The sequence below is a fragment of the Balaenoptera physalus genome (assembly GCF_965194825.1).
Source record: "Balaenoptera physalus genome assembly, chromosome: 1".
Taxonomy (NCBI): domain Eukaryota; kingdom Metazoa; phylum Chordata; class Mammalia; order Artiodactyla; family Balaenopteridae; genus Balaenoptera; species Balaenoptera physalus.
Window position 1 is genome coordinate 175,038,257 of NC_138882.1, and position 27,570 is coordinate 175,065,826.

At 43.6% G+C, this 27,570-nt stretch overlaps 1 protein-coding gene and 1 long non-coding RNA gene across 7 annotated transcripts in view; both read right to left on the reverse strand.

Moving 5' to 3' along the window:
• Positions 1-2,283, reverse strand: part of WDTC1 (WD and tetratricopeptide repeats 1) — a 74,958-nt gene extending 72,675 nt beyond the window's left edge. For 5 of the 6 annotated variants that reach the window (XM_082440229.1, XM_082440230.1, XM_082440233.1 and 2 more), the window contains exon 1: positions 1,866-2,283. The gene's annotated coding sequence lies outside the window, so the exon portion shown is untranslated. The remainder of the gene's footprint in view (positions 1-1,865) is intronic. The other variant, XM_082440228.1, reaches the window with a different exon arrangement.
• Positions 2,284-12,941: 10,658 nt separating this feature from the next.
• On the reverse strand, positions 12,942-25,759 carry LOC309650372. Its single transcript, XR_014257545.1, has 2 exons — positions 25,404-25,759; positions 12,942-13,276 (listed from the first exon to the last, which is right to left on the reverse strand). It is a non-coding gene; the product is annotated as an uncharacterized lncRNA (long non-coding RNA).
• Between the last annotated feature and the right edge of the window lie 1,811 nt (positions 25,760-27,570).

The following is a 27,570-nucleotide window of genomic DNA, read 5'->3' on the forward strand; positions in this document are numbered from 1 at the left end:
AGAAAATTAAAAATAATTGAAGAATAATTAAAGTCACAGTTTTGGGTCTTCCCAGCAGTTAGCCCCTCAAGAGCCACAGATTTTAGCAGGGGGCTTCTTCAGTTGTATCCTTCCAGATTCTGAAGCCCACATGTGTGAAAATACCCTCCACAGGATGTCCCATGAGTTCTTACCAGCTAGAAAAACTGTCAGCTGCTTGACAACTTTAAAACTCAAAACTGGCAAATCGTCAATGTTAACACCATCACCACAATCACTACACATATTCTCTTTCCTTCAGTGACCCCAAGGGAAGGAGTCCCAGGCAGAAATATGAATTGTTGTTCAGTTATCCTTCAGAGTTGACCCAAAGCACTGCTTCTACAAAGTGGGATGTGACTTGAACATAAGTGCCCCCAAATAGGTTAAGAGGGAAGGATAGCTGGACTCCAGAATTAAGCATCATGATCACAAACTATGGCAGAAAAGGTTGTTTCCCACCTGCCGATGAAATACAACAAACTGCAATGAAAAAATCCATTGTTAGTCTTAGACTCGGCCCAAAGGAGCCCTACTAATTACTCCTTGGCCTGTGATAGAGGATCTGGTTATCACTATGCTCAATAGCCAAGATTCAATTCAATCCCTTTAAAAATATAATTACAAAGAAGAAGCAGCCAGAATTCAAACCAAAAATAGCCTTTAGTAGTTCCTTCAACTTAGTGAACAGAGACTGGCTACTCAAGGAGGACTGCAATGTACAGAAAAGCTTAGTGAGGCCACTGGGCATACCTGTGCCCTAGGTGGGGATTTCATAATGCCTTTGAGTCAGGAGGTGACCTCAGAATAATCTTTTTCTCAAAACTGTTTCAGGCTTTATTAAAAGGGAAGACTTAACTGCCACTTTGCCCTGATCATCTACCCCATCTTTGGGAAGAATGGGGAAGCTACATCCACCTTACCAGGCTTTTAAACTCACTAACTTGAGAGGAAAACTTTTTAAAGTTGCTTTACCACTACCTCAGGAAGTTAAAGAAAGTCATAGAAGGAAAGGCCTTTGGAGGAAATAGTCAAATTAGGTTGTTAGACATTAGTCATAAATCCCGATGCCTCTTTTCTAGAGACCCTAGTAGTACACCTGCAGAAGAGAGAACCAGAGGGCACTACGTGAATTCAACCTGGCTGGCAAGGGGGCGTCTCACTGCAGCTTTCAGCAACGAGAATTGGATCCTGCTGGGTCGCAGTCTCTCTCCTACTCCACACTTCCCATTTGCCCTTTGAAGTGGGTACTGAATAGCCAGTTCCCAAGTAAAGGCCCTTTGTACGGGCGCTACAGTCGCCTGGTGGAAACACCTCGGCAGAGTTCAGTTTGGTGCCAGGATGGGCCACTGAAGGCATCTGCGGCTGCCAGAAGCCTGGACTGGACACGGGGACGGACACACACACACACACACACACACACACAAACAGAGATGGAAACTAAGAGAGAGCAGGTCAGGTCAACGTTGCCCTCCCGACACTTCCACCTGCCCCCTTCTTCCTGAGACCCGCGCCAGATCAGATGTCAAACAAAAACTCCGCAAAAAAGTCCCGTGATGGGACGACTTCCACCTCTCCCTCGGAAGAGCCTCCCCGAACTCCCAGAGCCTTCCCCCCACGTCCCTGCCAGCCCTCCGTCCCCACCCCGCCCCCGGCCCACTCTGCCCTCCGACCCGGCGAGGCCTGCCCCTTCTCGGGACACCCCGGAGCCCTCAGGCGGACGGGTTCAGGCCCCCGGGCCGGCAGGGCTGGGGCCGGCCCAGAGCTGGCGGCCCGTGTGCCGAGGCTGCCGGAGCCGGTCCTCGCCTCGGCGCCCGAGGAGAGCAGGGGGCGGCGGCTACCCGTACCTGTCAGGCCTCTTCCCAGGACCGGTGGCGGCGCAACTTCAGGAGCCCATGTCCGTCCGGGGGGCCCGGCCCCTCTCCCCGGAGGGGGGGCGCGGATCCCGGGGAGGGGGCTGGGGGGCCCAGGCAGCTCTAGCCCCTTGCCATGCTCCCGGCCTGGCGCCTGGCCGGGGCCGGACAGCGCCTCCGCCCGCCCCTGCGCACCGCCTCACACCCGCGCTCACACACACTCACACTCCCTCGCGCGCTCTCACACACGCACTCCCCTCCCTCCTCCTCCTCTGTTTATCTCCTCCAGCTGTCTGGGGACCCAGGAGAAGCCCAGCACCGCGCCTGCGCCACGCAGTCTCCGCCCCCGCCCCGCGCCTCACAGCCAGCGGCTACGCTACAGAGACAGCGCCCGGCCGTTTCCAGAATGGCGATCAGGGGCCCCTCCACTCCCCGCTCCTGGTCAACGTCTGCTGCCGGCGGCGCCCACTAACCTGCTAGTTGGGGAGCCCCGCACGGCCGCGGCCAATCCGCTTCGCCTCTCGCCAGACCGGCAGCCAGTGGGCGGGCGGAAAAGCCGGGCTAAACCTGGAGCAAGCTGGGAGTCGTAGTTTTTCTCCGTCGAAGAGCTCCCGCAGCGCGGGCTCACCCCGCCCAGTTGCCATTAGTTACCCGGACGCACCTTCCACCCTATATGCGCGTAAAATGCTCCCTCCTGTCGCTTCTGGGACACTCCCCTCACCCATTGCCCCCAGAGCCCGACACAGTCTCCTAAGAGCCTCCTCAAGACTCCCTCAGAGCCCGTTAATTGCGGGACTCTTCAGGCTGGGGCCCCAGGGCCACCCCAGAGCCAAGTCTCACCTTACTTCTTCCTGCTCTGGGGGGCTGCTGAAGTGGTACATTCCTCACTTTTGGCTGCCCGGCCTGAAGGAAGAGCATAAAAGGTAATCAGTCTACACCGGGTGGCCTGGAGGGGAGCCAGCCACACACACACTCTGGGAACACTCAGTTTGTTGGGAGAAAGGTCCATCTGAGAATGCTGGTTCCACCTCTGAAAAAGAGAGGCCGTTCCAGCCTTGTTGAGTCCCAAGTCTGATGCAGGAGACACTTCCTCTCTAAGGAAGTTCCCAAGGTCACAAGGGAGTCATCATGCCTAACTTCTGTAGGTAGAGACCGGGCCCCACCCATGAAGAGCCTCGAGTCAGCAAAGGAAGACATGGTCATCTTCTGAGAATGGAAACTTGTCGCTCACCCACAGGGTGTCATCTGTCAGATAATAACCATAATTTGCTTTTGTTGAGCGTGTACTTACTATGTCAGCACTGTACTGAGTACAGTTCCTTTTACTATGTCTGTTTTTGCTGTAGAGGAAGCTGAGGCATAAAAGAGTTAAAAAGCAACTTGCCCAGGGTCACATAGCTGATAAGGAACCAATCTGAGATTCAAACCCATATCTGCCTGACTCTAGAATCTGAGCTTTTGAGCATTACCTGTCCCTCCCGTGAGAACCAGGCAGCACCTACCCTCAGGAAGAACTGTATACACATACTTAGCATTTATAGTGTTTGTCCCATGTTTATCACTCCATGAGTTGCTTGTTTTTTCCTGCTTCTGCTTACATCAAGAGTTGAATTAGTGGGACTTCCCTGGTGGCACAGTGGTTAAGAATCTGTCTGCCAGTGCAGGGGACACGGGTTCAATCCCTGGTCAGGGAAGATCCCACATGCCACGGAGCAACTAAGCCCGTGTGCCACAACTACTGAAGCTCATGTGCCTAGAGCCTGTGCTCCACAACAAGAGAAGCCACCCCAATGAGAAGCCTGTGCACCGCAACAAAGAGTGACCCCCACAGGCAGCAACGAAGACCCAATGCAGCCAAAAATAAATAAGTAAATTTATAAAAAAAACAAAAAACAATCCTAGTTAAAAAAAAAAAAAAAGAGTTGAATTAGTGTGTAAGCTCCCTAAGTGTGATTTCTCCCCATTTGGAGGAGTTAGGGCCTACACTTGTAAATTCAGCTTTGTGAAATGCCTTTCTCCTAAAAATGTTATGGTTTATTTCTCCTGATCTCTCTCCTACAGATATATGTTCCACTGAATTTAAAAAACTATAAACTTTGGGACTGGAAGAAAGCTTTGAGATCATCTATCCGTGACTCCCCAGGTTCAGGCTGAAACATTGGGTCAATTCAACTGAATAATTGCTAACACTTATTGAACATTTACCATGGGAGATAAGTGCTTATCAGTGAATTAAGCAATACTCTCACAAATCACATAGCTAGTACAGTTGGGATTAAAACCCAGATTATTTGAATCCAGAATCCCCATTTTAAACCCTTGTTCTATGCTGGCAATGTCACAGATGACCTTAGAAATACCGACAGGGAAGTGTGGTTGATGTTTCTGTGACTCTTAGCACAGTCTTTGGCACACAGCAGACACTCGGTAAATATTTGTTGTCAGAAAGAAATTTTGTTGGTAGAGAGTGGATGACGGCAAGAAGAAGAATATTAATAATAGCTACATCTATTAGTAATTATTTTCTACAAGGAGCTCACTTGTTCTCTCATGTACTCTTTTTCTTTTCTACATCTATGAATATATATGTATATATGACATGTTTATATATTGCATATGTATACATACATATACATATATACATATATCTATGTACACATATGTATATGCATACATATATGTATATATATATGCATTTATCTATGTACACACACATATATACATTCAAACACACACTAATTTATTTGATTCTCACTGCTACCTTATGAGATAAGTATTATTCTTACTCTCATTTTACATAGAAGAAACAGAGAATCACAGAGGGGTTTAATTCAGAATGAGACCCCCTCCCAGCCATAGGTGTTTTCAGATCAGTTCAAGAGAGAACTTTCTAACCATTAGAGCTGAGCTACTTGGGAAGTTTTGAGCTCTCTGTCTTTGGTAGTATTCAGGTATAGGATGTATAATCATCTGTCCAGGACACTCTAGAAGGAATTATTGTATTATATAGATATTTAATTAAGTGACCAATTCTAATATTCTATGATTTGGGTTTTGGAAGTAGACAAAGATTATTCAAATAAGTCTTGTGGCAGTGAATGCAGCTTGTTTTTTTTTCCTCTCCTAAAAGCATCAGATGATGCTCCAGCTGATCAGCTCTACAGAGATACTCACTGACCCCACTATTTTCACCTCCTGATTGGACTCCTGGACAAAAGGGGGTATATTCAACCTGAAATTGAAGATGCTCATATTTTACAACCCAGCAACTTAACTTCTGATATTTTAGAGGAACTGTTGCCCATGTGCACAGGAAAACATGGGCAAGGATATGTCTTCCAACTCTGTCACGATAGCAAAAAGAGTCAGAACAACCTAACTGTCCTCTGTAGGGGAATGGATGGGTGAATTGTGGTTTGTTTGTACCATGAAGTACTACACAACCAATTCAGTGATTTACATGCTATCAAGATAGATAAATCTTAAAAACATAATAAGCAGTGGAAAAAAGGAAGTTGAAAAATGATCTATTCAGTATGATATTGATGTAAAACAACACAAAAATACCACATATTATAGATGCTTTTATATGAAATAAAAGTACAAAAACTTAAATGGGAAAAACACATAGCAATTTGGGAAAGTGGTTACCTCTGAGAAAAAGGAAGAAAAAAGAGATGAGCGATGGGGTTTTAGCTATAGTGGTAACATAGTTCTTTAAAAAGAAATCAATAGTAAACATAGCAAAATATTAAACATTCACTTTTATCTTCGTGGTTATATTATTATCATACTTTTTGGAATGTTTGAAGTAGTTTGTAATTAAATATATATATATATATTTAAATTGTCTTCTTTTTTTTATTTTTTATTTATTTAATATTTATTTTTGGCTGTGTTAGGTCTTAGTTTCTGTGCGAGGGCTTTCTCTAGTTGCGGCAAGTGGGGGCCACTCTTCATCGCGGTGCACGGGCCTCTTCACTATCGCGCCCTCTCTTGTTGCGGAGCACAGGCTCCAGACGCTCAGGCTCAGTCATTGTGGCTCACGGGCCTAGTTGCTCCGCGGCATGTGGGATCTTCCCAGACCAGGGCTCGAACCCGTGTCCCTTGCATTAGCAGGCAGACTCTCAACCACTGCGCCACCAGGGAAGCCCCTAAATATTTTTTAAAAATGTATTCCCTCATTGTATTTTCTTTAGGACTTGTGGTCGCAAAGCCTTTGGGAGTACACTCTAGGTCACTGTGAGAAAAGTTGAGACCAACTGATTTCAGTTATTCCCTTCATTTTACCAAAGAGAAAACTGGTTTAGAACAGTCTGGTGACTTGCCTAAAGTCACAGATCCTCAAGGGCCCAAACTGTCCACTCCTGTCCGACTGGTTCATCAAGAGTATCCCAACTCTTAGGAATCCACCTGCCAATGCAGGGGACACGGGTTTGAGCCCTGGTCCAGGAAGATCCCACATGCCAACGAGCAACTAAGCCCATGAGCCACAACTACTGAGCCCGTGTGCCACAACTACTGAAGCCGGCGCGCCTAGAGCCCGTGCTCTGCAACAAGAGAAGCCACCGCAATGAGAAGCCCACAGATTGCAACGAAGAGTAACCCATTTGCCGCAACTAGAGAAAGCCCGCACGCAGCAATGAAGACCCAACGTAGCCAAAAAAAAAAAAAGACTATCCCAACTTGTCTTGAGCACACTGCACCTGTGTTCAAACTATTCCTTCCACTTGGAATCATTCTCCTCCCATTTATCTTATTGATCTTCTGTTCCTTCTTTAAAACCCTGCTTAGCTAGACTAAGAAAGAATTAGCCAATCTCATGCCCCAAGTTTGGGTCTGAATCTTAGAGTCAAGAGGGCCCTAATCTGCTTCCCTGCTCAGCATCCTCAGCTTTCTGCTCAGCCCTTCCCAGGAGAGCAATTCTCCCTCTCACAGGGCAACACATTTCCTTGTTTGCATTATTCTGATCATTAGAAAGTTCTTCTTTGTAATAAAGTTCTTACTTCCACTTATTTGTCTCAATTCTGTTCTCCGTGGCAACATAGATTTTGTGTATTAAATGAGGTGATACTTGTGTAAATTGTAAAGGCTTGGGTCAGTTTGGTAAGAGCAGGAGTGACCGTCAAAATAATCTCTTTTGCTCTTAAAAAAGCTTTAGATAATGAATACAGCTCTCATGTCCCCACTTTCCTAAATGAGATATCTCCATTTCTTTCTAATCCAGCCAAAAAAGGGACAGAGATTGCCACTAAAGGGGACATTCAAGAGACTATGTCAAAGAATCCTATGACATTTCCAAAAGAAGCATCCAAAAGAAATGTCTAGGCAATGATGGCCCCACGAGAATAGTTAGCAGATTGATTGAGACTGTTTTAGCAGCCAGTAATAAATAACTTGGCCAGCAGTGGCTTTAACACATGAAGTCGAGTTTTCTCACATAACAAGAAGTCCTGAGGTAGGTGACTGTTGTAATTAGTTCAGCTGTTCAACATAATTTGTTTCTATTTTTTCTGCTCCAGCAGCCTCGGTTTTAGTTTTTCAATGTAGTAACAAAATGGCTGCTGCAGCACCAAGCATCATATCTATGTTCAAGGCAAGAGGAATAGGGGAAAAGGAAACAGCACTAGCTGTCTTTTATGAAAAAAGCAAAAGCTTTTTAGAAGCCCCCAAAGGATTTCTGCTTATATCTCACTTGCCAGAACTATGTCTTATAACTACCTACAAGGTAGGTTTGGAAAATTCCAGAAGACAATTATTTAGCATGTCCAGCCTCTGTATTGCAAGAAGAGGCAAAGGAAAAGAGATTAGTGAATGGATTTGGGGCTAGCCAGCCAGGAGTATCTGCTGTAGAAACTTTCAAGGTGATAGTTTTGGGCAGAACTCAGAGTCCAGGGGCCAAGCCCAGTTCTATACAGTTAGACTCTCAATGGTGCCAGGGTTCCTGGTATCAGTCAAAATTAGGGCGATGACTTTTGCTAATCAAACTCACAAAAGACAGATCAAATAGAATTCCAGTGTTTTAATGTATAACAAGGAGTAGTTGTTAACCTTGTAGACAGTAGAGAAGGTTTTTTTCCCCAGGGAACAGGTTAGTGCACCCAGGCACTGAAAAGCCAAGGCTCTGTGACCTGTTGGATGAACAGATTACTTAGGCTCTTTATGCCTCTGTAAATAGAGTATATGAAATGCCACCATCTACTTGACAAGAGTTACAAGTTGAACTTAACAGTATACATGTGGAACACATTGAAATTATGAAATTCAAATTTTAAACACCAAAAGTGGTGATCATTTTGTAATGTATGAAAATATTTAATTACTAACTTGTACACCTAAAACTAATATAATATTATAAGTCAATTATACTTCAACTAAAAAAAAATAAAATGTAAACGTAAAAAGTAAAAAAAAAATTTAAACACCAATGAATCAGAGGATTGATGCTACCAAACTTCAAGATTTATTATAAAGCTACAATAACCAAAACAGTGTGATATTAATGAAAGAAGAGACAAATAGATCAATGGAACAGAATAGAGAACTCAGAAATAGACCTGCACAAATATAGTCAACTGATCGTTGACAAAGGAGTAAAGACTGTTCAATGGAGAAAAGGTAATATTTTGAATATAATCTGTTGGAATAGCTGGACATCCACATACAAAAAAAGAGAAAAAAATCTAGACACTGACCTTACATCTTTCATAAATATTAACTTATAATGGATCATAGGCCTAAATATAAAACATGAAACTATAAAACTTCTAGAAGATAACAAAGGAGAAAATTTAGGTGACCCTGAATTGGGTGATGAGTTTTCAGATCCATGAAAGAAAAAATTGGTATCCTGGACTTCATTAAAACCATCTGGTGGGACTTCCCTGGCAGTCCAGTGGTTAAGACTTCACCTTCCAATGCAGGGGGTGCGGGTTAGATGCCTGGTCAGGAAGCTAAGATCCCACGTGCCTTGGGGCCAAAAACCCAAAACATAAAACAGAAGCAATATTGTAACAAATTCAATAAAGACTTTAAAAATGGTCCTCATCAAAAAAAAAAAAAAATATGGGAACATATGTATATGTATAACTGATTCACTTTGTTATAAAGCAGAAACTAACACACCACTGTAAAGCAATTATACTCCAATAAAGATGTTTAAAAAAAAAAACACGTAAACAAATAAAATAAAACCATCTGGGGACTTCCCTGGCAGTCCAGTGGTTAAGACTCCATGCTCCCACTGCAGGGGGCACTGGTTCGAACCCTGGTAGGGGAACTAAGATCCCACATGCTGCATGGTGCGGCCAAAAAATTAAAAAACAACAACAAAACCTGCTCTGCAAAGACACTTAAGAGGATAAAAAGATAAACCACAGACTGGGGAAAAAATATTTGCAAGACAGGTATCAGGTAATGGACTTGTATTCAAAATATACAATGATCTCTTAAAACTCAACCATAAGAAAACAAACAACCCAATTTAAAAATGGACAAAGACCTGGACATCTTGCCAAGGAAGATATACAGGTATCAAAGAAGTGTATGAAAAGATGCTCAAGTAATAATTAGATGTTATTAGATAAATGCAACTTAAAGCAACAAGATACCACTACATACCTATTAGAATGGCTAAAATCCAAAAAACTAACAGTACCAAATGCTGGTGAGGATATGGATGTAGCAACAGTAACTCTCATTCATTGTTGATGGGAATGTAAAATGGCACAGCCACTTTGGAAGACAGTCTGGTGGTTTCTTACAAAGCTAAACTGTCTTACCGTATGATCCTGTGACTGCACTCCTAGGTATTCACCTAAATGAGTTGAAAACTTATGTCCACACAAAAACCTGCACACAGATGTTTACAGCAATTTAATTCATAATTGCCAAGAACTGGAAGTAACCAAGATGTCCTTCAAAAGGTGAGTAGAGGAACTTCCCTGGTGGCACAGTGGTTAAGAATCTGCCTGCCAATGCAGGGGACAGGGGTTCGAGCCTTGGTCCAGGAAGATCTCACGTGCCGCGGAGCACCTAAGCCCATGCGCCACAACTATCGAGCCTGCGCTCTAGAGCCCGCTAGCCACAACGACTGAAGCCTGTGCGCCTAGAGACTGTGCTCCGCAGCAAGAGAAGCCACCGCAATGAGAAGCCCGCACACCACAATGAAGACCCAACGCAGCCGAAAACAAATAAATTTATTTTAAAAAATAAGTAAATAAATACAACAGGTGAGTGGATAAACAAGCTGTGGTAAATCTGTACAATGGAATATTAATCAGTGATAAGAGAAAGGAACCATCAAGCCACAAAAATACATGAAGGAAACTTAAATGCGTATTACTTAGTGAAAGAAGCCAGGCTACATATTATATGATTCCAGCTATATGATATGCTAGAAGAAGCAAAACTACAGCAACAATAAAAAGATCAGTGGTTAGCAGGAATTTGAGGAGGAAGGAGGAAGGGAGGGATGAAATAGGATTTTTAGAGCAGTGAAACCATTCTATATGATACTGTAAAGGTGGGTATATGACATTATGTATTTTTTAAAATGTAATTTATTTATTTTTGGCTGCATTGGGTCTTCGTTGCTGCACGCGGGCTTTCTCTAGTTGTGGTGAGTAGGGGCTACTCTTTGTTGTGGTGCGCAGGCTTCTCATTGTGGTGGCTTCTCTTGTTGCGCAGCACAGTCTCTAGGCGCACAGGCTTCAGTAGTTGTGGCTCGCGGGTTCCAGAGCGCAGGCTCGGTAGTTGTGGCGCATGGGCTTAGTTGCTCCGCGGCATGTGGGATCTTCCAGGACCAGGACTCGAACCCTTGTCACCTGCATTGGCAGGCGGATTCTTAACCACTGCGTCACCAGGGAAGTCCGACATTATGTATTTATCAAAACCCCTATTGCTATACAACACAAAGAATGAATCTTATATAAACTATGGGCCTTAGTTAATGTATCAATATTGGTTCATTTGTAACAAATGTACTACACTAACGCAAGATATTAATAATAGGCGAATGGGGGGGTGTTAAGGGGGTTTATGGGCCTCTCTGTACTATCTGCTCAATTTTCTATAAACCTAAAACTGCTCTAAAAAATAAAGTCCATTTATTAAAAAATAACAATGGGATACCTTTGGGCAAAAGTTTGTGTTTTTTTCAAATTTCATTTTGATGCTGACCAAGGTAGGGAAGCATGGGCAAACTCACATACTACTAAAATTAAATGACAAACTCCAAAGAGAGAGAAGATATATGCAACATATATAAATGAAAAGGGCTTGGTTCAGATATATAAAATAATTTTTATAAACTAATAAGAAAGGACAGATGACCTTTAAAATAATGGGTAAGGTAAAAATAGACAAGATGTGGGACTTCCCTGGAGGTCCAGTGGTTAGGACTCTGCACTTCCACAGCAGGGGCCACAAGCCATGTGGCATAGTCAGAAAAAAAAAAGACAAGATGGTTGAAGAGATGCATACTGAAAGAGAAAACTCACATGACCATGAAACATGAAAAGTTGCTGAACCTCAGTCATCAGGGAAATGAAAATAAAAACTTCATGAGATCTCACCACTTACCCACAAAAATGGTTAAAATTTAAAATATGACATTACCAAGGTTTTTTACTTTTTAAAAAATTTTATTTTATTTTACTTATTTATTTTTTGCCACACCACACTGCCTGTGGGATCTTAGTTCCTGGACCAGGGATCAAACCCATGCCCCCTGCAGTGGAAGGGCGGAGTCCTAACCACTAGACAGCCAGGGAATTCCCAACATTACTAAGTTTTGGTGAGGGTGTGAATCAACTGGACTGTTTATTCATTATTGGTAGAAATGTAAAATGGTACAACCACTTTGGAAATCGATTCGACAGTATCGAGTAAAGCTGAACATACATGCATATCCTCCACTCTAGGTGGATTGTGAACATATGTGCATAAGTTATGCTCAAGAATATTCATAACAGCCAACAAAATCATAACAATGGAAAAATGGAAACAACCCAAACAGTCATCAATAGTAAAATGTTTGTATTCATACAGTGGAACACTATATAGCAAGGAGAAGGAGCAAACTACTCCCATAAGCAACAACCTAGATGAACGTCAGGAACATAACACTGTAGAAAGAAGCCTGGCATGCAGTAAGAGTCTATCTAAAATTTATTCAGATTAACATACCTAGATCTAGCTCATTTAACAGCTGTATAGTATGTCACTGAGTAAGCATTCCTATATTGATAAACATTTAGGGTATTTCCAATGTCTTTTGCTGTTTTTTTAAATTTTTAAAAATTCTTTAAAAATTTTTTTTATGTTATATTGGACTATAGTTGATTTACAATGTTGTGTTACTTTCAGGTGTACAGCAAAGTGATTCAGTTATACATATGCATGTACCTATTCTTTTTCAAATTCTTTTCCCATTTAGGTTATTATAAAATATTGAGCAGAGTTCCGTGTGCTAACAGTAAGTCCTTGTTGGTTATCAATTTTAAATATAGTAGTGTGTATATGTCAGTCCCAAACTCCCAATTTATCCCTCCCTCCCACCTTTCCCCTTTGGTAACCAAAAGTTTGTTTTCTATGTCTGTGAGTCTGTTTTGTAAATAAGTTCATTTATATCATTTTTTTTAGATTCCACATATAAGTGATATCATATGATATTTGTCTTTCTCTGTCTGACTTACTTCACTTAGTATGATAATCTCCAGGTCCAACCATGTTGCTGCAAATGGCATTATTTCATTCTTTTTAATGGCTGAGTAATATTCCATTGTATATATGTACATTTTCTTTATCCATTCATCTGTTGATGGACATTTAGGGTGCTTCCATGCCTTGTCTATTGTAAACAGCGATGCAATAAACATTGGAGTCCATGTATCCTTTCAGATCATGGTTTTCTCCCAGGAATGGGATACTTTTGCTGTTTTTAAACAATGCTGCAATAAGACTGATATCATGCAACTTTCCAAACCAGACAATTTCTTGTGAGAAATATTAAACATTTACATATTAAGTAAATAGATATATTTCTTTTTAAAAAAATTAATTAATTAATTTTATTTATTTATTTTTGGCTGTGTTGGGTCTTCGTTGCTGTGCACGCGCCCTCTCTAGTTGCGGCGAGCGGGGGCTACTCTTCATTGCGGTGCGCAGGCCTCTCATTGCGGTGGCTTCTCTTGTTGCGGAGCACGGGCTCTAGGTGCGCGGGCTTCAGTAGTTATGGCTTGCGGGCTCCAGAGCGCAGGCTCAGTAGTTGTGGCACATGGGCTTAGTTGTTCCGCGGCATGTGGGATCTTCCCGGACCAGGGCCCGAACCCATGTCCCCTTCATTGGCAGGAGGATTCCCAACCACTGTGCCACCAGGGAAGCCCTAGATATATTTCTTGTTCCTAGAAAATATATATTTGATTTCAGAATTTCAGCTGATGGTCAACAGCACAAACAAAGCCCTAGCAGTAGGACAGAGTTTGGCAGACTGGCTCTAATTAGGAGACTATCTTGGCTACAGCCAAATTTCCTAGGGGACAAGTTTGGATAGGGAATTTGAGATCTAATGGAGAAAATTGGGAAGTCCGTATGAGGAGGTTAGCCTATATCCCCACAGGCACTGCGTAGTCTTTGAAAATTCTTGATCAGGGGAAATACATTCAGTCATCAGAGATTCACTGAACACTCATACTGCATTAAGCATTGAACTGGGTAGACATCAGGCTTACAAAGGCAAAAGGGATTGTTCTATTCACCCAAAATACAGTGAGAAAGATAAATGTGTCTATGTTCAAAGCAACACATTTGGTAAGTTTGTAGAGGTTTTTGCAGAGTTTGCCAACAGGAAAGCTCCTTCCGATTTTGTTTTGTTGGGGGAGAGCCAAGGAGGGGTTCAAGGTGAGCCTGGAGTTTGACAGACAGAAAAATTAAGGGATGACATGAAATTAGAAACTCTGAGAGCTGATATTCGAGAAGTGGCTACCTCCAAGGTGAGCGACAAGATGGCTCTGGGATAGGGGAGGGAAGGAGGTTTACTTTTTATTCTCTATCTTGCAGTACTTCTGAATTTTGCACATGCATGAGTAACTTGCCCAAAGTTCTACAGCAAGGTCTGTGTAACTGCAACCTGTGATCTTAATCATTACACTACCTCCCAAATAATAATTCCAGGTCCACCTGGAAGAGAGAAGAGAGGTAGATGTCTGATGGATGAAGAAAACAGAACTCAAACAGAATCCTTAAGGAATTCCTTGGTGGTCCAATGGTTAGGACTCCGCACTTTCACTGTCGAGAGCCGGGGTTTGATGGCTGGTCCGGGAACTAAAATCCCACAAGCCACGAGGCATGGCAAAAACAAACAAACAAACAAACAAACAAAAAACAACAACAAACCCCCAAAACCCAGAATCCTTAGTTTGAATCCTGGATCACTGAAGGAGAGTAGTGCCAATGACTAAACAGTCACCCTGGGAAGATCTATTGATTAAATAATGAGTGTGTTTTGGAAAGGGTGAGTTAGAATTTGACAGAAACATTTAAACATATATCTTGTAGACCAGTCCTCATGACCCTTTCAGGGGATCCGCAAATTCAAAGTAATATCCATAACAGTGCAAAAAAGTTACCTGCCTTTTCCACTGTGTATTCCTGTGATTTATATTTTTCTCAGTTTTATTTTCTAATATGGTAAATATCAATAGATATAACCTACAAAAACAAAATTTTTCTGAGGTTCTCAATAATTTTTAAGGTTGTAAAGGAGTCCTAGGATCAAAAAGTTTGAGGTCCTCTGTTGCTCAATGGCTTTCAAACTTTTTTTTTTTAAATTATTTATTTATTTAGTTATTTATTTATGGCTGTGTTGGGTCTTAATTTCTGTACGAGGGCTTTCTCTAGTTGCGGCAAGTGGGGGCCGCTCTTCATCGCGGTGCGCGGGCCTCTCATTATCGTGGTCTTGTTGCGGAGCACAGGCTCCAGACGTGCAGGCTCAGTAGTTGTGGCTCACGGGCCTAGTTGCTCCGCGGCATGTGGGATCCTCCCAGAGCAGGGCTCGAACCCGTGTCCCCTGCATTGGCAGGCAGATTCTCAACCACTGCACCACCAGAGAAGCCCCAAACTTTTTAAACAAGGTCTCACAGAGGAACCTCCATTTTTCATCATAGTCCAATATCCACATATATACACAGATGTGTAATTGAAGGAGAGTTTCACAAACTCTGGCTCACTCTTTGGGATGCGCTCAGTGTTTTCTATTTCATTTAAAAAATTAAAATGCTGGTAACAGTTCACTAAATTGATTTCATGACCCACTAATGGAGAATGAGCTGCAACTTGAAAAACACTTCTCTTCATTGTAAATACAGAAGAAAGCTGGAGCGTTAGGTGAGGTCCCTCTCAACAGAACGTGGGGTACACTTAATATTTGCTGAGGAAGTGAATGGAGTGAATGTGTTGTTCTTCAAGCTTCCAGTTCTCCAACTGTGAAACATTTGTATAGGGCAAACAGGTTGTTGTGAGGATCAAGTAAGAAAAATGTAGGTGAAGTCTCTTTGTATACTGTAAAATACTACAGAGATAAGAGGGTTTGCTGTTATAAAAAACTGATTGAAATGTATAAAGATCAGTAGCCTTTAAAATCAAAAAATATAGGTGTAATTCCCAGCTCTATCATTACTAACTCTGTGACATGGGTATTATTAATAATAACTAATATTTATTGAGTGCTTACTGTATGACTAGTATGGTGCTAAGCTTTATTAAATGTTTATGTCATTTAACCCTTACCATGACTTTATTCTGAGGGAATTTTTTTTTTTTTTTTTTATTGCTTTGCTGCGAGGCTTGTGGGATCTTATTTCCCGGACCAGGGATTGAACCCAAGCCAGGCAGTGAAAGCGCTGAGTCCTAACCACTGGACTGCCAGGGAATTCCCAGTGGGCAGTGTCTTATATTGTACTCATTTGACATACATGGAAACTGAGGCCTGGCAACTTTAATTTACAAGCTAACTTAGTATGGAAGACTTTTTGTTTGCTTGTTTGCCCTTCCAATATCTAATCCCTTCTCTTCTTTGCAGAACACTGGATTTTCCTTAGAGAACCACCCCTCCCACACATTTAGTCCAAGGTTTTGGGGAAACTTGCTCCATCTCTTGGGGTCAGGGCTGCATTTGTAACTAAACTGGCCCAAGTAGTCCTCCCTATGGGCCACAGTGATCAGCTGAGGTGTGGTCATGTGACCCAAGTAGGACCAATCAGAACTAATAAAGGGGCTTTTCCTACAGCAGCGGAAAGGAGGTGCCTCTTTCCTCTGGACTGATAGCTGTTAGCTATGTCAGGCTCCTCTAACCCTGGAGCTGCCAGTGGTTACCTTGCCAACACTGGGTGGGAGGTCACCCGGAGATGAGTCAAGACAGAGCACAGTGGAGCTGAGATGTGGAGCAAGAGGGAGGAGTAAGGGAGGGAGAGGGAGAAAGAGACAGAGGGAGCAAGAGAGAGAGAGAACTAATGATACACTTTGAGCCCCTGGATCCAGACTGAAGACAAACAGACACCAAAGAACTCTTTGGTTACAAGAGCCAATACATTCCCTTTTATGCTTAAATAAGTTGATTTAATTTAGTTATTTAATAAATACTCATACAGCACTTACTAAATGTCAGGAATTCTTCTAAGCACTTTACAAATATTAACTAATTTACTCTTCATGACATTCCTATGAAGAGAAGTCATATGATTATTTTCATTTTTAAAATGAGAAAACTGAGGCACAGGGACGCTAAATAATTTACCCGGCTCTCTCTTGGGACTTTTTTTTTTTTGCTCTTGGAGTTGGCCAGGATTTGATCTGACTCCAGACAGATCCAACACACCTACTCCTTTGCTGGTATTTCTCAAACTCTCCTCATTTACCTTCCATCTTTATCGTTATTACCATATTCACAAACCTTCTATACTGTTATTCATTTAAGAGTTTCCCTTAAATCCACTTTAAATCAATTCCCTTCTTTAATTTGTCCCAAGCTATAATATCAGTGAAACGATGAGTTTGATGTCTTAGACATATTTTTCTATGAAAATGGATGTTAGCTACTAACATCTAAAATGTTTATCCATGTGTCAACTAAAATCACTGAGTATACCTGACCCTCCTGTGTTGCCTTCCACTTCACCTCAACTGATGCTTAGTTTCTCCATCTGCACAATAGGGCTAATAATATATCCCTCACAGTATGGCTGCTTGAAACAAATGAGGAAATAACTGAGGTGCTGCTTTGCTGATTGTAGAGCACTAAACAGAAGGAAGGCACTATGGCTGTTAAGATGACAAACTCCTCAAGGGCAAGGATGAGGACTTTGGTTTTTGACCGCTTAGACCTCATACTAGTCTCCTTCTCTTGGCTACATGCCAGGCTTTTTTTGTCCTCAGATGGGCTCTGCCTTCTTCCACCAGAAGATTTTTGTTCAAGGATTCTCTCAAGTGAAACACTCTTCCCACCGGGGCAGACTGTGTTTTTCAAAAATGTCCATAGCAATATTTCTTGTCCCACATGTTCTTCTAGAACTTTGCCATCCCCCATCAAGAGATGGGAGTCTATTTCCCCTTCCCTTATGTGGAGTGGGATTTTTTGACCGCTTCAACAAATAAAACAGAGTAGAAGTGATGTTGAGTGACTTCTGAAGTTGGATCATAAAAGATGGTGTTGCTTTTGCCTGGCTCTCTTTCTTGGGATGTTTGCCCTTGGAACCTGAGGAAGCCCAAACTGGCCCATGTGGAGAGACCACTTGAAGAGGCCCATGTGGAGGGGAGCTGAGGCCTCTGGCCTATAGCCTGCATCAACCACCAGACAAGTGAGTAATCAAACTTTTAGGTGATTACAGACCTCAACCTTTAAGTCTTCCAACTGAGGCCCCAGACACCGGTGTAGAGACAGGCCATCCTATGGTGCCTTGTCTGAACTCCTGACACAGGGAACTTGTGATCATAATAAATGCCAATAAGATTTGGGGGAATTTGATATGCACCCACAGTAACTAGAATGCCTTCTCTCTTTGCCTGGCTAACTTCTACTGACCCTCCAGCCCTCATCTGAAATGCTTCCCTGGACAAGACTAGGTTAGATTACTGGTCATGATCTCCCATAGCATCGTCTACTTCCTCTTTTGTGGCACTTGCCACACCTGCCATAATTTTTTTCAGTATCGACTTTCACTATACTGTGAGCCCTATGAAGGCCAGGACCAGGATTCTGCAGAATCTCCATTAAGTAGCCTGGTGGATACCTGTTCACAGGATGCTCTCAGTAAATACTTATTGAATGAATCAACAGATATTTTGCCCCACAGTGCCTGGCACAAACACTGGGCATGCAGCAAAGTTGGACCCACCCTTAAGGGTTCGGGAATTAATTTTGGCAACATTCCTGTGTGGGGTACTGCATTGTCACCAGAGTAGTCTTGATTTACTGGGTAAATCCTTTACTGTTGCCAGTGTTGTTCAGTAACAAAAGGTAAGTTTCAAGAAATTCCACAGGCTTTTACTTCTACTTTGGATGAAGAACGTGGCAAAGAACATCACTCCCACCTTAATAAGGAGAAAAAGATGGGTAATCTACAATGTCATGATATTTCTCCAGCCCATCAGAGAGCTCAGGCTGTAAAGTAACCAAGTCAATCGAATTCCAAAGAGCGAGAAGCCTCTCAAAGGTGAGCTAGGACACAGAGAGTGTGTCACCTTTGTCAAAGCACAAGAGAAAGAGGTGGCTGCCAGAGAAGCTGGTAAGAAGAAATTAGCTAAAATTTTGACAAATTTTTAAAGACCATGTGTGGGCTAGCATATCAGTGTGGTATGGATTGGGGCCCAGACACAAGAGGAGTTTGCACTCACTCCAGGTTCTTTTCCACAGGCCTCCAGTGGGTGCTCACAAGAAAGATTGGAAGCAGAGCAGGAGACCAGAGAGTCCCCTCATTGCATAGGTGTGCAGGAGGTAATTGGCTGCTGCTGAAGGATGGACATAAAGTCCCTTCCAGTTTTCCAGATGCTTCCTTCTTTTCAATAAAGCAAATCCTTAAGCCTCTGGGGTAGGGGAAGAAGACCCTCTCATGCCCGTGTTTCTCCCAGCAAAGATCTATTGCTTCTGCAGGAGGAGTAGCAGCAAAGCCCATCTGCCTGGAGCGGTGGGTATGTAGGAAACACTCTCACCCCATGACACAAGCAAGGCCCCGCTGCAGCTGGGGGAAGAGTAGAAGCAGAAACCCTCTATCTTTCCAGGAGGGGCTAGAAACCAGCTCAGGCCCAGGATCCTACCAGCAACACCAATCTGAGGTCTGCTGACACTGCAGACCAACCAAAAACACAAGGCAGAATTTGAGTGCCACGAGGAGGAGGGACAGGGATGGTGAGAAGGCTCCAGCTGAGGCCCAGATGCATAGAGCTTGCCTAAGACTGAGGCTGGATCAGGACAACAGAGAAACCCACCCCACGTCTTGCCACCGTGATCAGCATAGCATCAAGTAACAAGCACCAGCAGGCTGCCACAAGGAGAGGGGTGAGAGCATGGAGAAGAACCCCCGCTGTGTTGCAGGGGTGCAGGGGTGGCTGAAAGCTGAGGGGGCAACAAACAAAAGCCGGGGAAATCCATAGTCAGCAGACCTAACAATGAGAGAAGATAATGGAAGTTCTTCAGGCAGGAAGAGTATGATACCAGAGAGAAACTGGATCTGCACAAAGAAATGAGGAGTATTGAAAATGGGAAAAATAAACAGAAAAGACATTTTCCTTATTTTCAATCTCTTTAAAAAATAATTGCAGGACTTCCCTGGTGGTCCAATTGTTAAGAATCTGCCTTCCAATGCAGGGGACGCGGGTTCCATCCCTGGTCGGGGAACTAAGATCCCACATGCCGCTGGGCAACTAAGCCCGCCGCCGCAACTACTGAGCCCGCGTGCCACAACTAGAGAGAATCCCGTGTGCTGCAACTAGAGAAGCCCGTGCACCACAATGAAAGATCCCACATACTGCCATGAAGATCCCATGTGCTGCAACTAAGACCCGATGCAGCCAAATAAATAAATAAATAAATAAATAAATAAATAAATAAAAATTTTTAAAAAATTGGCTGACTAAAGCAAAAACAGTCAATAATGGCATTCATAACATATTTAAAAGTAAAATACATGACGATAACAGCATAAAAGGTGCTCAGAAGGAACTGGAAGTTTACTGTTGTAAGGTTCTTACTGTATAAGATAAATGGTAGAATATTATTTGGAGGTAAACTGTGATGAATTGAATATGTATATTATAAATCCTGGAGTAACCACTACATTTTTTAAAGAGGTATAACTAATAAACCAATAATGGAGATAAAATGGAATCATTAAAAAAATACTCAACTGAGGGACTTCCCTGGTGGCGCAGTGGTTGAGAACCTGCCTGCCAATGCAGGGGACACGGGTTCGAGCCCTGGGCTGGGAAGATCCCACATGCCGCGGAGCAACTGGGCCCGTGAGCCACAATTACTGAGCCTGCGCGTCTGGAGCCTGTGCTCCGCAATAAGAGAGGCCGCGATAGTGAGAAGCCCGCGCACCGCGATGAAGAGTGGCCCCCGCTTGCCGCAACTAGAAAAAGCCCTCACACAGAAATGAAGACCCAACACAGCCATAAATAAATAAATTAATTAATTAAAAAAAAAAAAACTCAACTGATACAGAAGAAGGCAAGAAAAGAGAAAAATAGGAACAAAGAACAGATGGGACAAATAGAAAACAAGTGGCAAGACAGATTAAATTGAGCCATGTCAAAAATTCCATTAAAAGTGATCTAAATCGCCCTACAGAAAGGCAGAAATTGTCATCTTGGATTAAGAAAGCAAGATCCAACTATGTTCTGTCTACCATAAATACATTTTAAATATGAAGTCCTAGGTAAGCTATAAGTTTTTTAAAGAAGTTAAAGGACAGGGAATTCCCTGGTGGTCTAGTGGTTAGAACTCAGAGCTTTCACTGCCAAGGGCCCGGGTTCAAACCCTGGTCAGGGAACTAAGATCCCGAAAGCTGCTAAGAGTGGCCAACAACAAAAAAAAGAAATGCAGGTTCATAGGCTCCATCCCAAGCCTACTGAATCAGAAACTGCATTTTACATGTATATATATTAAAGTTGAAGACACACGGTTCTAAGTGCCTTGATTGCAGAAGCTGTGGTTTTTAGAGTCAGTACCTTAGGTCCATTAGAATGTCAACTCCATTAACAGAGGATTTGTATCCATCTTATTCTTTTCTGTATCCCTCAGTGCTTATATGTGGTTAAAATCTCAGGCTGGACTTCCCTGGTGGTGCAGTGGTTAAGAATCCGCCTGCCAATGCAGGGGACATGAGTTCAAGCCCTGGTCCGGGAAGATCCCACGTGCCGCGGAGCAACTAAGCCCATGTGCCACAACTATAGAGCCTGCGCTCTAGAGCCCACGAGCCACAACTACTGAGCCCATGTGCCACAACTACTGAAGCCCGCACGCCTAGAGCCTGTGCTCCGCAACAAGAGAAGCCACCACAATGAGAATCCCGTGCACCACAATGAAGAGTAGCCCCCGCTCACCGCAACTAGAGAAAGCCCGCGCGCAGCAGCGAAGACCCAACACAGCCAAAAGTAAATAATAAATAAATAAATAAATAAATTTAATAAAGAAATAAAAACTCAGGCTGAGAGCTGGGAAACCTTATGCATTTACTCCTATACCCTCCAATGCTCTCACAGAGGATCCATAGGATACTAAATCTGGAAGGACCTTAAATACCAGCCAATGCTGTCTATTAGAACTATCTGCAATAATGGAAATATTCTATATCTACGCTGTCCAATATGATAGCCACTATCCACATTGCCTATTGAGCACTTGAAATATGGCTAGTGTGACTAAGAACTGAATTTTAAGTTTTAATTAATTTAAATTCAAATAGCCACGTATGGCTATTGACATCATGGATCTAGACTAATCCTCTATTCTATGCACAGAGGACTGACTCAGAAAAACATCAGTGACTTGAGTAAGATCACACCATGAGTAGATGGACATCTAGATGTGTTTTGATGAGCGTTAAAATGAAATGCACTGAACTTAGAAAGAGGCAGACTTGGGTCTCTGGTACTGGCTCAGCCACAAAGCTGGGAAACTTGTATAACTTCTCTGGATCTCACATGCCTTCTGTAAAAGGAGATGTCTACTTTATGGTTTGCTTGCTCTAAAATCCCTTCTAATTATTCATGTTGAAAAGTTCTGATTGAATAATTTTTGTGCCCTCCTCACACAGTGCCACCTAGTGGTGCACTATGAACCCTGCATTTCCTCCTCTTGGATCAAATTCTTGGACAAGGAAGATGGAAACCCTCGTGAGTTGATCACCCCCTCGCTGTGAGTGATTTGGCCATCAGATCCCACTCTCTACTCTCCGCACGTAGATGTGGTCAGCTGTCCAGTGCTGACACTGCTAGATGTCCCAGGGTTTTTCCTGACCACGTCTCACCCCCTGCATCCACAGGAACAAGACTTTGTGACTGCTTTTGGTGGAGTCATACCTAACTTACTTGTCAAAAGTCTCCTGTCCCTGTGGTCTGGTCCATGACATGGCAGCCACCTCCTCTGACAAGCCTCTAGTTTGATATTTTTTTCTCTTTCTCCAGACACAGCTCAGCTGATGGTTAAGGGAAGAGCAAGTAGGTGAAAAGCCACAAGCCCCTTAACATCAGTCTGGGGACAGTGCCAGACTTTCAAGGCTCCTGCCCCCATGGTCCTAACAGCTCTGTGACCTGGGACAAGTTATTTAATTTTTCTGAGCCTCAGTTTACATAGTGGAGATAAAAATACCTATCTCTAAGGTAGTTCTGAGAAATAAAATATAGAGTATTTAGTGCATAATAAGCGATCAATAAATGGTAGTTTGTTACAATCACAGTAATAAGTAATAAAATACACCTTCTGTTAGCTAGGCGCTTATCTCTGAACTCTAGGGGATGCAGAAGAGCTGTAAGAGACATGATCCCAGTTGGCTTCCGCACTGGTTGTAAACAGCAGGCTACCACACAGGAGCAAGAGTACATAATTGGATGCAGGGTATTAATAAGTGCAAAATGATGGGCTTCCCTGGTGGCACAGTGGTTAAGAATCCGCTTGCCAATGCAGGGGACGCGGGTTCGAGTCCTGGTCGGGGAAGATCCCACATGCCATGGAGCAACTAAGCCTGTGCACCACAACTACTGAGCCCACGAGCCGCAACTACTGAAGCCCATGTGCCAAGAGCCTGTGCTCTGCAACAAGAGAAGCCACCTCAATGAGAAGCCTGCGCACCGCAACGAAGAGTGGCTCCCGCTCCCTGCAACTAGAGAAAGCCCGCGTGCAGTAACAAAGACCCAATGCAGCCAAAAATAAAATAAATAAATGTATTAAAAACAACAAAAAAAGAAAGAAATGGGGGCTAGATATCCTGCAAGAAATTTTGATTTTACCATAAAACCATTTCCTCTACCCTGAAAGGTAAAATTCCCCAAGATCATGTTCAAGCCCGTGCTTCTGAAGACTTGAACTGGTTTTGCTCTCTCCCAGCTCTGCCACCGATCAGCTGCATAACCTTGGGCATGTCACTTACCTTCTCTGAGCCTCAGCTTTCTCATCTATAAAATGGGTATACTGGGACTTCCCTGGTGGCACAGTGGTTAAGAATCTGCCTGCCAATGCAGGGGACACGGGTTCAAGCCCTGGTTCGGGAAGATCCCACGTGCCACAGAGCAACTAAGCCTGTGCGCCACAACTATTGAGCCTGCGCTCTAGAGCTTGTGAGCCACAACTACTGAGCCCACGTGCCACAACTACTGAAGCCTGCATGCCTAGAGCCCATGCTCAGCAACAAGAGAAGCCACCGCAATGAGAAGCCCATGCACCGAAACGAAGAGTAGCCCCCACTCGCCGCAACTAGAGAAAGTCCGCGAGCAGCAGCAAAGACCCAATGCAGCTAAAAGTAAATAAATAAAAATGAAATAAAATTTAAAAATAAATAAATAAATAAAATGGATATACTAGTAGAGTTGCCGTGAGGACCAAATGAAGTTATGCGTAGTGCCTAGCACAGAACAGGTTGCTCAATAATGTTAGCCTTTTGTTTTCTTTTTTTCCATGGAGGGATAAAAGATAAAGGATGAGAAAACTGGCTTAATTTTTTTTAAATTAATTAATTAATTTTGGCTGCATTGGGTCTTCATTGTTGCACGTGGGCTTGCTTTATTTGCGGTGAGTGGGGGCTACTCTTCATTGTAGCGCATGGGCTTCTCATTGCAATGGCTTCTTTTGTTGCAGAGCACAGGCTCTAGGCGTGTGGGCTTCAGTAGTTGTGGCACTCGGGCTTCAGTAGTTGTGGCTTGCAGGCTCTAGAGCGCAGGCTCAGTAGTTGTGGTGCATGCGCTTAGTTGCTCCACGGCATGTGAGATCTTCCCGGACCAGGGCCCTAACCCCTGCCTCCTGCATTGGCAGGCAGATTCGTAACCACTGCACCACCAGGGAAGTTCAAACTGGCTTAATTGATGTGTGGAAATCTGATAAATTCTAGCATTGAACTCTCACTGCTACAACTGCTGGCTGGAAATGTGTACAAGTCGTCCCTCAGTATCTGTGAGGGATTGGTTCTAGGACCTCCTGCCGATACCAAAACCTGCGGATCCTCAAGTCCCTTATAAAATGGCATAGTATTTGCATATAACCTACCTGCACCCTCAGCCCACCCTCCACCTGTATACTTTAAATCAGTGGTCCCCAGCCTTTTTGGCACCAGGGACTGGTTTCGTGGAAGACAATTGTTCCACAGACGGCGGGGGGGAGGGGGGCAGGGGTTGGGGACCCCTGCTTTAAATCATCTCTAGGGGCTTCCCTGGTGGTGCAGTGGTTAAGAATCTGCCTGCCATTGCAGGGGACACGGGTTCGAGCCCTGGTCCGGGAAGATCCCACATGCCGTGGAGCAACTAAGCCAGTGCACCACAACTACTGAGCCCGCACGCCGCAACTACTGAAGCCCGTGTGCCACAACTACTGAAGCCCGCACGCCTAGAGCCCGTGCTCTGCAACAGGAGAGGCCACCACAATGAGAAGCCCGCGCACCGCAACAAAAGAGTAGACCCCGCTCGCCGCAACTAGAGAAAGCCCGCGTGCAGCAACGAAGACCCAACGCAGCCAAAAATAAATCAATCAATTAATTTAAAAAAAAAAGAGTGAATCTGCATAAAAACATAAATCTACCATAAAAAAAAAGATTTAAATCATCTCTAGGTTACTTATGATACCTAATACAATGTAAATACTATGTAAATAGTTGTAAATACAATGTAAATCATTGCCAGTGCTCAACAAATTCAAGTTTTGCTTTTGGAACTTTCTGGAATTTTCTTTTTCTGAATATTTTCAATCTGCAGTTGGTTGAATCCACAGATATGGAGGGCAGACTGTACACTGACAATTTTCCTCTCCCCTTTTCTTCCCCCCCAGCTTCTGACCCGGACATATTTGTGTTTCCAAGCAAGCCATGGAAGAAAGACTGATAACAGACAATTTTCCTGGTGTCAGTCTTGAAGGTTCAGTCTTGAAGCTGCCTCTTCTGTCCCTGAGCTCCCTTCCCCCACCGATGGACTGGTTTCCTTTCACTAGGGAGGAGAGAGGAGAGAGAGCAAGGAAGGTATGGTAGAAATGACTCCACCTAGAGCTTGTGGGATTTTTACATGAGGCCCCGCCCTGCACCTCCCTGCCCAGGGGTCTCTGCTGGGAAGGTTGAAAGGTGGCTCTGGTCCTTACCAGGTGTGGCAATGTTGAGCCTCTAAAGACCACTGAACCAGGATAGGGCGGGGGCAGGAGGGTGGGCATCTCTGTGCTAGTGACTTAGATTCCTGCCAGAGCTTGGCCTCTGCAGGCAAAGAATAAAGAGCACGTGGAAGGAAGGGGCCTGGGGAAGCTGAAACTGTGTAACTTTGGCTGAGTCATTCCATAATCAGCCACACCCTTGCTCAGTAACCTTCAATGGTTCCCCACAGCCACGGGATGAAGGCCCAAAGGCTTAACCCTGACCCAACTTATAGTAACCTCTGGGCCTGCTACTCCACCCGGCCTCTTCCCCATGCTCCCTGCAATGCAACCACATCAGAGGTTTCTGCTTCGAGTAAGCAAGACCTTCCTTCCTTCCTTCCTTTCTTCTTTCTTCCTTCCTTCCTTGCTTCCTTTCCTTCCTTCCTTCCTTTCCTTCCTTCCTACTTTCTTTCTTTCTTCCTGCCTCCCTCCCTCCCTCCCTCCCTCTCTTCCTTCCTTCCTTTCTTTCTTTCTTTTTCTTTCTTTCTTTCTTTCTTTCTTCCTTTCTTCCTTTCTTTCTTTCTTTCTTTCTTTCTTTCTTTCTTTCTTTCTTTCTTTCTTTCTTTCTGTCTTTCTTTCTTTCTTTCTTTTTCTTTCTTTCTTCCTTCCTTCCTTCCTTCCTTCTTTTCTTCCTTCCTTCCTTCCTTCCTTCTTTTCTTTCTTTCTTTCTTTCTTTCTTTCTTTCTTTCTTTCTTTCTTTCTTTCTTTCTTTCTTTCTTTCTTTCTTTCTTTCTTTCTTTCTCCCCCCGCTTTCATATATGATATACATATATACATATCATATATATGTGATATATTTTAAAAATTAAACCTTTTCTTTAGAATAATTTTAGATTTACAGAAAAGTTGCAAAGATAGTCAAAAGGCTTCCCGTATACCCCTCAACCAGTTTCCCCTAATACTAATGTTGCAGGAAGGGGAACCCATTCCAGGGCCCAAGAGTGGGCTCTTGTCTAACACTCGGAAATGAATTGTCTGAGGAGATACATGTGCTGACAAAGCAAGAGACGTTATTGGAAAGGGGCACGTGGTCAGAGAACAGCAGGGTAAGGGAACCCAGGAGAACTGCTCTGCCACGCGGCTCACAGTCTCAGGTTTTATGGTAATGGGGTTAGTTTCCGGGTTGTCTCTGGCCAATCATCTTGCTTGGCCCATATCTGGTGACTCAGGGTCCTTCCTGGTGGCTCATGCATCTCTCAGCCAAGATGGATTCCAGCGTGAGGGTTTCTGGGGGGTTAGGGCAGGACATATCGTCTCCTCCCTCCTTTCGGCCCCTCTCGAATTCTCCCGGTTAGTTTTCGGCGGCAGAACCATGTTCCTTATCGGGACCCCTGTTGTGAGACAACTCAAGCAACCAGGCCTGGCCAAGGCAGATGGTTTCAGTCAACAGTTCCCTAACATTAACATCTTATGTTACCAAGGTGTATTTGTCAAAACTAAGGAGTCAACATTGATATACATATTAGCAGTAGCTAAACACCAGACTTTAATCAGATTTCACCAATGTCCTTTTTCTGTTCCAGGATCCCATCCAGGATACTACACTGCATTTCATCCTCCTGTCTCCTTAGTCTGCTCTGGTCTGTGACAACTTACCAGTTTTCCCTTGTTCCTATGACCTTGACAGTCTTGAGGAACACTGGTTAGGTATTTTGCAGAATGTCCCTTAATTTGGACTTACTTGATGTTTTCCTCATGACTAGACTGAAGTTATGGATTTTGGGGAAAAAATAGCCCAGAGATGAAGTGCCCTTCTCATCACACCCTGTCATGGATTGCATGCTACCCACATGACTTATTACTGGTGATGTTAACCGCCATCAC